This window comes from Patagioenas fasciata, chromosome 10, assembly GCF_037038585.1.
Source record: "Patagioenas fasciata isolate bPatFas1 chromosome 10, bPatFas1.hap1, whole genome shotgun sequence".
NCBI lineage: Eukaryota > Metazoa > Chordata > Aves > Columbiformes > Columbidae > Patagioenas > Patagioenas fasciata.
This window is the reverse complement of record NC_092529.1, coordinates 25,866,019-25,877,292: the sequence shown is the minus strand read 5'-3', so window position 1 is coordinate 25,877,292 and position 11,274 is coordinate 25,866,019.

Genomic DNA, 11,274 nt, shown 5'->3' with positions numbered 1-11,274 from the left:
TTTGCCATGGATTTAGGGACAATGGTGGAGATGGAGCCCAGGTCAAGGAGGGAGAGGTTGAGCAGGAAGAAGTACATCGGGATGTGGAGGTGCTTGTCACAGGTTATGGTGGTGATGATGAGGTCGTTGCCCAGGAGGGCAGCCAGGTAGATGCCCAGGAAGAGCCAGAAATGCAAGAGCTGCAGCTCCCGTATGTCTCTGAACGCCAGGAGGAGGAACTGGGTGATGGAGCTGCTGTTGGACATTTGCTGCCTGTGGGCATGAGGACCTGTGCAAGGAGGAAAAGACTGTGACAAGTTAGAGGAGACTTCTCTGAGAAAAACCAAAGCCATTTCCTATAGACCCCCCTACCCCATCACATATAGAGACACTTTTCTTTTCCAGGAGAACGTCCTGACTGGAGCCCTCGTCGGTGCTTGATGAGTGTGCAATGAAGAGCAGGGTCTCTGCCCAGGGGCTCTTGATCAGTCAGCCTGACCCTGTGTGATTGAGTGGGGCAGGGGCCAGTCCTGGGGTTCAGCTTTGTCAGCTGGAACCGCTCCTGGTGCAGAAGGGACTGTCTGACTGTCTGACCCTGGCAGGCGGCAGAGTCCATGCCCCAGCACAGCCCTGGGGTGCAGGGACCCTGCTCTGCAGGACAGCCCTGGGCACCCCTGGGAGCTCCCCCTGCAGTCACCCTCAGCAGAAGGTGCCATGATGCCCTTTCCCATTGATGATGCCACAGGCAAGCCCTGCTCTGGAGTGTGTTCTTCTCTACAGCAGAGATACTGTGAGAAAGACCTGACAGATCCTGTAAATTGTGGGATGTATCATCTTTAGGGTCTCTCTCCAGGAAATGCAGCAGTATTGCCCTACAGCCAGAGACTTACCATATAAGGACTGTGAAGATTTGTCTCTCAATGAGCCCTCAGCAAGCAAGATCCCAGTGGGTGGTTTCCCCTGGGCTGTTACTCCCAATGTGAAGTGACCTTGAGACACTGTCTGTGCCACAGGCCTTCATGGAACCCCCAGGAAGAGCTGCTGTCGTTAGTGTTCACCTGGATTCATCTCACCTCTCGTACATGATGTGCATGCTCACATCTCATCTCTACAATGCAGACATGGATTTCTGACCTACTCATTCAGTGTCCATCCATGGAGGGAAGAGCAATGTCTGTGAGCTGGGGAGAGAGGCCAGGGCTGGTAGTGCGGGGCCAGACCATGACGATGCCCTGGGGCAGATTCTGTGGGGTGTCCAGTGCACAGGGGCACAGCCCAGCCCCTGCTCTGCTGGTCCTGCAGGTCTCTGGCAGGAGGCCTGGCTGTGAGAGGACACTGCTGTGTGCCAGCCCTGCACACACACACTGTTCAGCTGAACAATGGTGTTTCATATGTGGGTCACTTTCTTGGGCATGTTCTTGAGAGAACCTTTGTAAGAAGACCTAAACCTTGAAGCCCTGCCCATAGGAAATCACCTTTCTATCTGGAAAGGCTGTTTTGAGTCCAGCTCTCTCACAGCAGTGCCCATTGCCTGTCCCTGCCTGCGCTCACAGCACTGACACACAGCAGGACGGGGACCAAGCTGCCAGAGCACTCAGGCCTTGCACCAACACAAGGGATGAGAAGGAGAGTGTGGGAGTGGAACCAGAACAGCTCTGGAAGGCCAAGTGCTGGTTCTCCCTGGCGCTGCTGCCATGAGAGAGCTCTTTTCCCTTCCATCCATTCACACGGGAACTGTCCCTGAAGCTACAGAAAGGTCTTGGAGTTAAGATGCCAGTAGAAAAAAAATTGTTGAAGGTCCGTTTATTTTACTTAAACACATAGAACACGAATTCCTCACTGACACAGCCACTTACTGAGAAAAGAAAAGCAGGCAGCGAATTGCAAAGGGAATTAAAATCTTTTCATAATAAACAAACACAAGGAGAAACAAAAAATACTGCAGACAGGATGAATCTACAATGAGTTAGACTATAACTCTTATATAGAACAAGATAGAGCCAGTTTATAGCTTCAGAAGTAATCCAGTCATCTGTTTCCCCAGGGCATCCTTGAGCTCCTGGTTCCTCATGCTGTAGATGAGGGGGTTCACTGCTGGAGGCACCACTGAGTACAGAACAGACACCACCAGATCCAGGGAAGGAGAGGAGATGGAGGGGGGCTTCAGATAGGCAAACATGGAAGTGCTGATAAGCAGGGAGACCACGGCCAGGTGAGGGAGGCAGGTGGAAAAGGCTTTGTGCCGTCCCTGCTCAGAGGGGATCCTCAGCACGGCCCTGAAGATCTGCACATAGGACAGCACGATGAACACAAAACACCCACATCCTATTAAGACACTAAACACAATAAGCCCCAGTTCCCTGAGATAGGAGTGTGAACAGGAGAGTTTGATGATCTGGGGGATTTCACAGAAGAACTGGTCCAGGGCATTGCCCTTGCACAGGGGCAGTGAAAATGTATTGGCCGTGTGCAGCAGAGCGCTGAGAAACCCAGTGGCCCAGGCAGCTGCTGCCATGTGGACACAAGCTCTGCTGCCCAGGAGGGTCCCGTAGTGCAGGGGTTTGCAGATGGCAACGTAGCGGTCGTAGGACATGATGGTGTGAAGATACAACTCTGCTAAAATGAAAAAGACAAATGAAAAGAGCTGTGAAGCACATCCCAAGTATGAAATATTCCTGGTGTCCCAGAGGGAGCTGACCATTGATCTGGGGAGAGTGGTGGACATGGAGCCCAGGTCAAGGAGGGCGAGGTTGAGCAGGAAGAAGTACATGGGGGTGTGGAGGTGCTGGTCACAGGCTATGGTGGTGATGATGAGGCCGTTGCCCAGGAGGGCAGCCAGGTAGATGCCCAGGAAGAGCTAGAAGTGCAAGAGCTGCAGCTCCCGTGTGTCTGCGAACGGCAGGAGGAGGAACTGGGTGATGGAGCTGCTGTTGGATATTTGCTGCCTCTGGGTATGTGACCTGTCATAGAAGGAAAAGATAGTGAAGATTTACATAAGACTCACAGACCGTCACAGCCCATCACACAACGAGACACTTTTTTTCAAGGAGAACATCCTGGCTGGAGCCCTCGTCGGTGCTTGATGAGTGTTCAATGAAGAGCAGGGTCTCTGCCCAGGGGCTCTTGAGGAGTCAGCCTGACCCTGTGTGATTGGGTGGGCAGGGGCCAGTCCTGGGGTTCATCTTTGTCAGCTGGAACTGCTCCTGGTGCAGAAGGGACTGTCAGCATCTGTACCCCCAGGCCTGAGAAACTGAGTTGGAGAGGTTTGGTGTTTCTCCAGCTCCTTCTCCCCTCCCACCCTGGGGAGTGGTGTTGGGTGTCAGAAACCCTCAGCATTTCTGCTGCACTCAGCGAGAACAGAGCGAGTTCTGTGAGACCAGAGGATGCCTGTAGGTCAGTGCAGAGTGAGGGCAGCTGGTCTGTCCCTCTGTCTTGCTCCAGCTGCCCTGGGCTGGCACCTTTCTGAGATGGAGCCTGATCACACTCCCATATTACCCTGAAAAGCCATCAGGCACTGCTGAGAGCAGAGGGAGCCAACTCAGACCATGACACGGCTCACCCTTTCCCAAGGTCTCGGCACTCCACATTTAGCCCTGGACACACGGCTCATTTCACAAACTCAACAACATTTTTGCTGTTGTAGCATCTCTGTGCATTTACATGGGGCTTTCAGATAACACAAGGATGCTGTAGGACAGGTTTGCATTCTAGGAGGAAACCTCACAGCTAGGAAGGAAATCTCAACAAGACAGTCAGGAATTCTAAAGATGGCATTTGATTCAGGGAGACTCAACTCATTCCCCAGCCCCACAGACTGCATTACCCACAGCTCCACAGGTCAGAGCAAAGCTGGGACACGTGTTCCCATGGACACACCTGCAGGAAAGGACCCACAAGGTCAGGCTGTGACTCTGCAGCTGAAACTGCCATCCCCAGAGAGCCTGAGAGCAAGAACAAGATCCCAACAGCAGTGACCCAGAGCAGGGGAGCAAGAAGGACAATGCGGTGAGGGTGGGTGTGAGAGAGGCCAGGGCAGAGGCAGCCGGGCACTCAGACAGCGTCACCCTTCCCCAGCTGTGCAGCCACCTCCCAGACACCAACATTGCCGGGCAGCTGCTCTCAGCCCCTGTGCTCTGCAGAGGAACTGGAGCTCTGGCTGCACAGGAGCTGCTTCATGCCTTGGAGCCCCCAGCCCTGAGGGCAGAGGCTTTGCTGGGTGGGACAGGAGGCCAGGGGGCTGCTCACAGGAGGGATCTGCACTGCAGGGGATCACAGGGACTTTTCTCTGTTCTCCCTCCCATAACAATTCTGGGTTTAGTTTCCTCCCATTTCTTACCATTTCCCTGCTGTTTGGAGATTCGGACCCTGGGAGGTGTTTCCCTGTCCATGTCTCTTCCCTGTCAGTGCTCACAGACCCCATCCCACCCTCTGTGGCCTCCCCCTGGCCCTACAGATCCTGCCTGTTCCCAGGGCACTGCCTGGGGGCATCTTCCTGTTTGCAGGTTGGAAAACAGGACAGGTCAGACTAAGGCTGAGGGGTCCAGCCAAGGTGATGCAGGTGCTGTGCACAGGCAGAGGGGTGGTGAAGGGATGTTATGAGCCTTCTGGCAGATGTGCTGATCACTCAGAGTTGCAGTTCAGGAGTCTCAGTGACTTGTTTAAGCTCATTTTCACTTTATCCTTTTCTGCACCCCTCACCACTTGGGATAGGAAACTGAAAAGACTGGAAAGCTCGTTACCTGTCTGCTAATCCTTGCATTGATCTCGTCCTTGAGGTATCCCCTTGGAAAAGTCCTGCATGTGATCTGGAGCTGTGAGCAGCGCTGACCCACACAGCACCCTCTCCACAGCAGAAACACCTTTCCTGTCCAAGAGGGTTTACCCCTTCATGCGACAGCTTCTCCCCTCCTTGTCATTGGGATCTCCCCAGGCAGGCTGAGCGCTGACCCTGGCAGGCGGCAGAGTCCCTGCCCCGGCACAGCCCTGGGCTGCAGGGACCCTGCTCTGCAGGACAGCCCTGGGCACCCCTGGGTGCTTCCCCTGCAGTCACCCGCAGCAGTATTTGCCATCATGCCCTTCCCCACTGACAGTGCAGCAGGGAAGCCCTGCTCTGGAGAGTGTTCTTCTCTACAACAGAGATGCTGTGGAGACCTGGCAGATCCTGCAAACTGTGTCATGTGCCAGCTTCAGGAGATCCCTCCAGGAAATGTAGCTGTATTGTCCTACAGCCAGAGACTTACCATGTTACTGCTGTGAAGATTTGTTTCTCAGTGAGCCCTCAGCGACCAACAACCTACATTGCCTTTCCCCTCCCTCCGCCTGGCTCCTGTGCCCTCAGTGCTGCAGGCAGAGCCCTCAGCCCTGCTGCGCTGTGCAGAGGAGCTGCTCCTGGGCAGAGCTGTCTCTCTGCAGCGCTGCCGCTTGCCAGGAGCTCCCTCTGTCCCAGGAGCCCAGCCCAGCTCAGCAGCACAAAAGGTGCTTTAATGACCCATCTGGTGGCTTTGGTACTGAGACCATGAACCTCAGACCCTGAGGGGAAGCTGAAGAAACTTCACAAGAAGTCAAAGTCAGATTCAAACTCCAAAGTTTCTTGTAATGTTAATGGGTCCCACTGAGGGAACCTACTGAGAAACAATATCCAGGGTCAGTTAGAGTAGAAAACTGGAGGCAGTGAAGACAGGTCAGGAAAAGTAAAGTATTGGTGGCTCTGATTCTGAGTAAACCTGGATGTGTTTCATTAACTAAAGGGTCAAGCCCAGACCCCCAGCCCTTGGAAGTCTGATCCTGTCCCTCTCACGTTGCCCAGGGCTCTTCCTGGGATAGTGTGATGTGGGGCTGTGCAAGGCCAAGGGCAGGACTACGGTCCCAGAGCTCCCAGGTTCCTGGCTGGGGACAAGGAGGCCATGAGGCCCCTGTGCTGGAAGGACAAGGTATCTCCTCACAGGCATCAGAGGTGCAGACGACAGCCATAGCCAAGGGGAGAAGGAGCTCATGTCTGTTGGGTCTTTCAGCCTCTTTACATCCCTTGATCATCTCCACCACAGCCTGTCCTGTGCTGTGGCATCCCCTGCACCTCTCCCTGCAGGCTGCAGACATCCCCCCTGCTGCCCCACCTTGCTATTGTCTGAGGATCTTCCTTCCTTTGTTGAGATCTCTCCATCCTCCCCAGCTGTTCCTTGAAGCCCTTCCCAGTTCCTCCCTGCTTCTCCAGACTGGGAAGCCACACACTGGCACACCCCCGTGTGTGTGGGGTCACACCAGTGCTGAACCGAATGGGATGAGAACTCCAGGTGTCTGGGTCCCCACGCTCCTCCTCATGCAGCCTCGTGTGCAGCTGCCTTGTTCATGGTGAGCGTGCACCACGGGCTGGTGTGGGGACCTTGGAGTGCCCAGGCCCTTCTCCTCAGGGTCACTGGTCAGCGTGTCAGGTCCTGTTCTGTCCTCATGAATGGGGTTGTTCTCCTGCCCCAATACAGAACTGGTCACTTCTTTTAAAATTTATGAGATTCCTGATGGTGGAACCCTAAAGCTTCTCAAGTTCTGGACTCTCCTTTGACTGAAGCTCAGCTGTTAATGTTTGTATGCAGATGGTTTATCCTGATGAGGGTGTCTCTCACAAGAGAATAGCATGAGGAGTTACAGGACACTACAAATATCACCTCCTGGAGAAACTGTGGGGTCTTGTGGGTTTGGTGCTCGTAACGCCATGTCTGGACTCTGAGGGGAAGTTGTTCTTTATGTCAGAGAGCAGCAGGAATGCATGGAGCTCTGCCTGGGGACAGACAATGTCAGCTGAACAATGAGGAGTCAGCATGACAGGGGAGAACAACATGATCAATGTTGTGGTCACTGGACATCAGCTACTGACTCACTGATGAGGAAGAGGAATTAGATGAGGCCTCCTTCAGACAAATGAAAGAAGCCTCCTGTTTCCAGGACGGTGTCCTCGTGGCAGACCTGAGATATCCCAATATCTGCAAGGTACCAGCCATCCAGGAGGGGTTGGAGCTCACTGACAACATCTTCTTGACACGGGTGACTGAGGGGTCAGTGAGGTGAGGTGCCCTGTGGGACTTCACACTTACAAACCAGAAAGAGTTGGTCAGGATGGAACAGTCAGGAATGGGAAAATGGAGCTGAGGCTCTTGGAAGATGATAACAAGGCAAAAAGCACAGTTGTTTTTTATCCTTTCTCAAGTAAAAGAATCCCAGAGGTGCTGCCAGCATCACTGAGTGGCTCAGATTTGGCAGGAGTGGGTCCATCTTGGAGCAGCTGAAATCGGCTGTCTGACGTTGGTCAAACTCCTGTTGTCTTCTCAGAGATGTGACAACTGTAGCACACCCACACCCACTCCCAATTCCAAGACATCGCCATGTAAATTCAGTCAGATGTTACAAACTACTTGATCATGGAGAAGAAATGTAAAAGATCTTCTGTCAACAACCTTAGGACGTCTCCAGTCAATGAGTAGATTCCTATGGGGAAATGTAATGGCCCTGGCAGTAAATGGCCAGTCAAAGTGGCAGGTGCCAGCAGTCCAGATGTTCTTGGGCCAGCTTCTTAACATGTCTGCCTGGTGGGCCAATGAGGGTGATGCTTGCATGGATCTGGTACTGATGAAGAAGGAAGAGCTGGTGAGGGATGTGAACATCAGTGTCCACCTTGGCTATTGTGACCAGGAAAGAGTGGGGTCCCAGGCACCAGAGGGGAGAGAGGAAGGCCAGCAGCAGAGCACAGGCTGGTGGGCTCCAGAGGAGAAGACTTTGACATACTGGGGGGTGGTGGACAATACAAGTGGTGACATGGAAGTGGGTGTGAAGGAGGTCGGGAAATTTGATCAGCCTTACAGGACAGCCTGCTCCAAGCAAAAGAGTGATCTCTGTGAGTACCCGTGAAAAGAAGCATTTATCTTGTGAGGCTGCTCTTCTGAACTGATGGAGCTCCAGGGCAAAAACACAGCACACAGGAGGTGGAAGCAGGAAAAGCTGCAAAGGAGGAATTTAGAAACCTTGTCCATGGATGTGGAGATGATGCCAAAGCTCCGTTGGACTTGATACCTGCAGGGGAGGCTGAGGGCAGCAAAATGAGCTGATACAGCTTCCTTACTGTAAGAAACAAACAGGGTGATCGTGGGCCTGCTGCTGAACTTTGTAAGAGTAGAATCAGACAGGACTGAGGTTTTTCATGGCTTCTTTGCCTCCATCTTCACCAGCAAGGTCTCCTGGGACTTTGTTCCTGAAGACAGGAGTCTGGAGAACACCCAGCAGTGCATGGGGCTCAAGTCAGGGCTGACCTGAGCAAACTCAGACACCATTACAGAACAGGAGATGGGTCATTTGACCAGCTCCCTGAACACAAGTATCACTGTGCTGTGGCACCTGAGATTCCCAGAGACACCCACATCTTGGTCCAGAGGAGTGTGACTCCTCTTGAGGTGTCCTGGCCTGTCTCCCCACTCACATGGTGATTTAGACATCCACTTTTCCGATATATTCAATATTTATCAGGAAACGCTCCTGATCAATATGAACAGGACACTGCTGAGACCAACTATTCTGGAAAGGGAGGGAAGGGCGAGTAGGGAAGGAAATAGAAGAAATACTGATTTGTTGTTGTTTATGATGGAAATGCTCTCTGTTTGGCTGTTCCTGAAATCTCTGTAACCATCCACACCAGACTTGAAGACTTCGGGAAAATGATGCACAGAGCCTTGACTTCTAAGAGCATTTTACATGCTCATGAGCCCTCTGCTGCCATGGTCCTGAACTGCAGCTGCTGAAACAACGAACAAACCTCCAATGAAGTGAAAAGCAGAAGCAAATCCCAAGTTTTTGAGGGTGTTTGGGACTCCATGAAGGGCCATCACTGACACAGCTGTGAAGGAAACAACCAGTGCAGGTCCCTGTCCCTGGAGGCTGTTGAAGAAAAGACTTGGAGACACTGGTTACAGGTGGTAAAGGTGATGTGGGGATGGCTCTGATGCCACGTGAGCCCTTCATGTCTCTTTATCGTCAGGATGGCTGACCGCAGGACCAGGCAAAGGAGACCCTTTCTCTCTTATGTTTCTCAGGCTCTGCCTGTGGTCACTGGGAGGGTATTTGTGGTTTGGGTGTAGGTTTGGTGCCAAGTGCTGTTTCTTTAACCACAGGGCTCTGTTTTTCTGAGGATTTGGCAATGCCTGTGAGGTCCTCAAAACCCATTCATCTTCTTTCAAACACTTGACAATGGTCACCAATCACCTAAACTGTCCCAGTCCCAAACTTGCTCGAATCCTCAATTTAGATCCACGCCCCAGCACGGAAATGCACACGTTCCTTCTTCTACTGCTCTAAAATGAAAAAGAAAAATCAGTCTATTCCACGTTAGCATGACTGGCTCATGTTCTTCAGGTCCTCTTCTTGCGTTTAACACAGTTACTGCTACGCATAGACCACTCTCTTCCTGCACTCCCATGTGTCTCACAAACACCCCAGCAGCAGCCATTCTCCATCTCCCAGGCACAGCCATGCTCACAGCATGCAAATGGCACTGCCATACATGATTAGTCCGAGGGAAGCCTACTCCCAAAAATCTGCTTTCTATTCGCCCTCCACCCACAGACACCATCTCCATTCCACTTGTGGCTCAGACATGGTTCTAAGGATTTGCTGAAGTCATCAGCTGTCACCCTTTTCTACCCCACATCCCCTGACCCTCTCCCACACCACACATGGCCGGACACTGCTGCTCAGCGCCTCTCACTCTTCAGAAGATATCTTGAGCTTCTTGGCTCTTCCTGGTGCTTGTTGTAATCTTCCTCACTCCCTCCAGAGCTCATGCTGAACTTTCTTGTTCATGACAGGGCCTTTGTAACCATCTCTTATGAAGCTGTTGTCTTTTTGTGATCATCTGTGCAGGTGTTATCACAGAAATGCAACAAATATGTCAAATCTGATGGCGAGCAAAATGCAATAAAACCTTGCTGAGCCAGCCCCGTAGCTGTGTCTTTCCAGCAAGGAGTTTCTCCTGAGAAAGGGATTGAACCTCTGCCACTCTCTGCAGAGGCACATGAGCAGTGTCCATGCAGCTGGGGACACAAAGGTGACGTTTGCCAGACCACCGTTCATCTGAACCACTTAGATGTGTGCTTGTGGATGAGGTATGAAGCTTTATAGTGCAAATACCTATTTAATTGTCATTGCAAGAGGGGCTACCACACATGCAGAGTACTATTAAGCATATACGACTCACATTCCTAGACAAATTACACAGACACTTGAAGAATTATTCATGCCTTTTAGCATTATTATCCACAGAAGGCCCACCAGCTTTGCATCTCAGGAAATGGGATGCCAGAGTTCAAGGGCAGGATGGTTTGGGCTCTGTCCTGGGATCTGGAAACTGAAACGTGCTCCCATCTCCCAACCCCCTGCCCTCCTCAGTGATGTGTGAGACATTCTGCCAGCGAGGGCTGAACTCACAGTCATGACCAGTATCTTATGTCCAACTGCAGCCAATGGTGTTCTGCCAGCTCAGGAGTGGGGCTTCCATTGCTGGAGGTATTTAAAAGACATGGAGATGTGGCACTTAGGGATATGGTTTTGTGGTGGAGTTGCCAGTGTTTGATTTACAGTTGGACTCCATGTTCTTAAGGGTCTTTTCCAACCTAAATGATTCTATGATTCTATGATTTGGGTTGGAACCATTTCAATTCCATCACCTCCAGCTTCCCTCAGCGGCTGCTGTTGTGTGGCACAACTGCCCTGGCTCTCCAGGCAGGTTGGGCACTGGTTTGGTGCCTGCATTTGGAGTTTTCCCCTTCCTGGGGTAAAAGGCTATTGAGGAGAGACAGTTGTAGAGATTTGGGTCACAGGGGTTTGGAGAAATCCTTTCAAAATCTGAGCAGGATGAGCTTTGGAGCCCAGAAAAAAATGGAGATAATGGAGATGCTCTGAAGGATGTTTCTGAACAGTGGTACTGTCACTGATAACAGTAACAGGGAACTCCTTATTCTCACTGCAGATGATGATGAACTAAACCTCTTCAATTTCATTCCTAACAGTCATTCTTACTTTTCAAAACATCTACTACACCTCAGCAGTTGTGTCCTGAAATAAGTTCTTAGAGCAATGCTTTTTCTCTCCTTTTTTTTTTTTTTTTTTTTTAATCATTTAAAGAGTACACCTCTTGGACAGAATTACCCAAAATCATCCTTCTTTCATAACTTTTCCTTTTTTTTCCCTGGTGTGAGGTGTTGTTGACATAGGAGAATATTTTCTTTTTGAGATAAAGAAGGCCAAGGAACAGATCCCAGG